We start from the raw sequence: 4,457 nt of genomic DNA on the forward strand, positions 1-4,457 counted from the left end.
AGCGCCGCAGCGGGCACAGCCGCCGCCCAGGCGGCACCGCCGAACGGTGACCGGCCGGGGAGGGAGGACACTGTGCCCTCTCCTCTGCCCTTGTGAGACCCCAGCTGGAGTGCTGCGCCCAGCTCCGAGGCACTCGGCACGGGAAGGACCTGTTGAAGGAAGTCCACAGGAGGGACACAAAGATGATCAGGGGGCTGGAGCACCGCTCCTGCGGAGACAGGCTGAGAGAGTTCGGGATGTTCAGGCCGGAGAAGGAAACGCTCTGGAGGGACTGTACACCAGCCTCTTAGTACCTAAAGGGGACCTGCAAGAGAGCTGCAAAGGGACTTTTTACATGGGCATGTAGTGGTAGGGGAATAGCTTTAAAACTGAAAGACGGCAGATTTAGACTAGATGTAAGGAAGATGAGGGTGGTGAGGGTGGTGAGATGCTGGAACAAGTGGTGCATACACCATCCCTAGAAGTGGTCAAAGCCAGGCTGGACGGGGCTCAGAGCAACCTGGTCTAGTTGAAGACGTTTAGCAGGATGCCCTGCCCTGGAATGTGATCAAGCAACTTGGACAATGCCTTATTTACCAGGCTATTAGTCCAGTGGTGGACTGAGAGAGGGCATCAAGCTGGTTTTGGTGATGAATTATGAAAACACCAGTCTGACACAGCAGCCTCAAATTAGCATCCTGACAGTGAGGTAAAGATTTCGCAGACAAGCTGCTAAGCTGACCTGGAGATATATGACTGGCAGTCAGTTGCTGTACACTATAAAAGTCCAGTCCATTTACATATGGTTAGGTTCTTCTACTGTATCCTTTCTTGGAGTGTGTATGAAGATTCCTCCTTTGGGTGGGGACACCCCTGGTGGGGACACCAGAGTTAGTCCTTAAGGCTGAGTGAAAGAGATTTTGCCCATGGTCATTGGCATGAGTGAATAACATCAATCTCTGCTTTAATAACTATTTCTTTCTGCTAGTTTTATTCAGAATTGCTTTAATATAGTTGCTCTGATAGACTGCACTGTACCATCCTATCCTAGTAGTTGTATCTTCTATAGTGTGTAGTAAGTAATTCTGAGTAAGATCTCCTTGTCTAATAATTTATCATAATATATCATTCATTTTTATATAAATAGATCTGGTTTGCCATAATTTATCCTACAGGACAAAGTTGTACAAAAGTTCAATCACACCTCTATAATTTCTTAAACTTAAACCACTGACAGTCTGAGGCTAAGATTGGATTCAGCTGCACCTTGGCTCCTCTCTGAGCAGGAATTTATAAAGGTCTTTTCTGCACCTCATGGCTCAGTGGGAGGGCTGCTCTAATAAATTTTGTCTGAAACTCACACTCATGACCAGAAGCCACTGCTTATTGCAGGAAGCTGGACTAGATGGCTAACTTTAAAGGCCCCTTCCAACTAACTATTCTATGATTCTATGATTCACTGGTGATGTGTGAACTATAAATATCCCAGGCAGGTGAAAAGAAACGCCCTGTCAGGTCATGGTTACTGGGTGATCTTTTATCATGGCCTAGGTAAGTCTTGTTTTTCCCAGTCCTGGTATTAGCAAGGCCCTATCTTTGCAGTTCTTACCTTGACTTTGTTCAGGTAACACAAAGTACAGGGCCCTCTCTGTACACGTACACCCTCTTTTTAGAGGACAGAGCAAAGCAGCATAAATAAGGAACTTTATTTATGAGCATGGCTTAAACTAGGGAGGGAGGGAGGGAGGGAGGGAGGGAGGCATTAAGTGGTCAATTCCACTAAATGAGCCTGTCTAACCTGCTATGTTTAGCCTCTAAAGTCAAAGTTGACAGAGTGCAACAGCTGAACAGCTGACCTGCACCAAGATAAATTCAAGTATTTTGAATTTATCTTGGTGCATCAGACATGATCCTATCTGGTTTGTAAGGTGGTGGTCCAACACAGACATCAGTTTCCAGTGCTAAAATGTTTGGTCCATCCAGGCTCACAGAGATCACTGATGAGCCACTGTAATGGATGTGTTAGAGATGGCAGGGTGAGTGATACAGCATTTCCACTTTGCACAGCAGCTGTTTATGTACAAATGTCAAATGTGTATTTGGCAAACAAAGGCACACTTTGCATTGTGCCACAAATTCAGCCCGTAAAGCTTTAAAAAAGAGTAGGTAAAGTTTATGGATATCTACAAAGACTAATGTAAGCATGCAGTAAGAGTACCTTTGACTTTTTATTACAGTGGGGTATCACTTTCATGCAAAATATTACAGTGATATCTCTGAGCTTTTTGCAGTATTTCTTAGTACAAGTGGGAAACTTGGGCAAAGATGATATATTTTCTTACAGCCAAATACAGGAGCAGGTTTGAATTCCTGTATGCCACTTACAGTGAGGGATTAAAAATGAAGATGTAAATTTCTGCTAATGTTGTTTATCAGGACTGACTTGAATGACATACAAAGTAATCACTATGCAGCTTTGGAATTATTTTGATAATATGAAGGGATGTTTCTGCTCTATCTAGATTTTTAACAATTTTTATTGGGAGGTATGAACGTGTTGCAAATTATTTTGTTTACACATAATTTCACAAAACATTTCTTTTTAACGCAATTCAATTCAAAGCTTGATCCATTCATATGAGAGGTCATGGGATCAAGGCCTAATCAGGAAATAGTTAAGAGACTAAAATAAAAGACTTCTTTTTGAAAACTGAAAAAAACTGAAAAACTTAATAACAACACATAGGAATATTTAGTTACTGTTCATGTCTTTCTGAATCAAAACCTACCAAAACCCATTTTCTTAATCAGTGTTTGTACAGCTGTACAAGAATAATGATTTTTTCCCAGGGCAGCAGGACACTGCTTTGATATTCTGCTCATATATAAAGCTGTTAATTTTAGACAAAGAAGATAGAGGGGAGCATGACAGCAATCTTCATACCCCAGAAGGCAGTTGCAAAGGAAAAGAAATAATCTCTTTTCACCAGGGCTAAGTGCAGAGAGGGTAAGAAACATGCTGGTACTGCATCACCAGACAAAGCCACTCTCACTAGCATTTGGCAGTGCTGTGGTAACCAATGAACCTCATGATCTTAAAGGTCTTTTACAACCTAAATGATAGTATGATCCTAAAATGCCTTCGTGGCACAAGCCTGTGTCATGCCTGCAGGTTGTGCGCTACAGCCTGGGTCCCTACCCTCTTCCAAATGGTTTGTCTTTTAGAGGGGAACTTTCTGGGGTAATGAACTCTGGAACAGTGTCTTAGGAGATTGTAATGTGTTACGTCATTGCAGGTTGCTAAGGACAAATAAGAGGAACTTTGGCCGACGAAGCTGATTCTTACATGGCTGAGAATTGATATGAACGGCCTTTACTGAGCCTGCCTGGCAGGACAGGCTTTGCTAGATGTAAAACAGGGAACTTACTCCGAGCAGGCTGGGGCATGCCACAGAACCCCTTACAACTTCTGCCCTTGCAGCCACCCAGCTTTCCTAGGCTGGTTTTCAGATTGTCAGCAGTGACTGTGACAGTGCATTTGTCTGACTGCAGACAGATACCTTCAACAGATGATGATGAGCCAGCCAGAGGAGATTTCTAGGTCTTGCCTCCTTCCTTTAAGGAAACTTGCCCAAGTAGACCTAATGTGTCGTAGCAAAACACTATCCCATTGCTGCTGTCCTGGCAATAGGGCACTTTAGTCACAATACTATTTTCCAGATAAATATTACATATAAAATCGAGATATAAAAGGCAGCAAGTCACATACAAAGTATTTCAATTTATATCTACAATGACTTACAGGATTGGGATAAAATTAATTTGTTTGCTTACGGTTTGGTTAATTTGTTGTAATTTTTTGTGTTCCTTCAGTTACTTCCTGTAATAAAAACAAATGCCAACTATTTCATTTCACAGAATCAATTAGGTTGGAAAAGACCTCTGAGACTGAGTCCAATCTATGACCAAACACCAAGTGGACTAGACCAGGGCACTGAGTGCCACATCCAGTCTTTCCTTAAACACCTCCAGGGACCGTGACTTCACCACCTCCCTGGGCAGTCTATTCCAGTGTCTAATCGCCCTTTCTGTGAAGAAACTCTTCCTAATGTCCAATCTAAACCTCCCCTGGCGCAGCTTGAGGCTGTGTTCTCTGCTCCTGTTGCTTGTTGCCTGGGAGAAGAGGCCGACCCCCAGCTGGCTCCAGACTCCTTTCAGGCGGTTGTAGAAAGCGGTCACTCCTGAGCCTCCTTTTCTCCAGGATAAATACCCCCAGCCCCCTCAGCTGCTCTCCATCAGACTTGTGCTCCAGACCCTTCATCAGCTCCATTGCCCTTCTCTGGACTCCATTTCATCCATTTGTTTTGCCTGGCTTACTGTTTGATTTGTTGGGTTTTCTTCCCCTCCCACCGTTCCCTTGGTTACTTCCCGAGATAAAAAGCAAACGTCAACTATTTAATTTCTCTCTTTCGCGTTAT

The sequence above is a fragment of the Geospiza fortis genome, unplaced genomic scaffold (genome assembly GCF_000277835.1).
Source record: "Geospiza fortis unplaced genomic scaffold, GeoFor_1.0 scaffold53, whole genome shotgun sequence".
NCBI lineage: Eukaryota > Metazoa > Chordata > Aves > Passeriformes > Thraupidae > Geospiza > Geospiza fortis.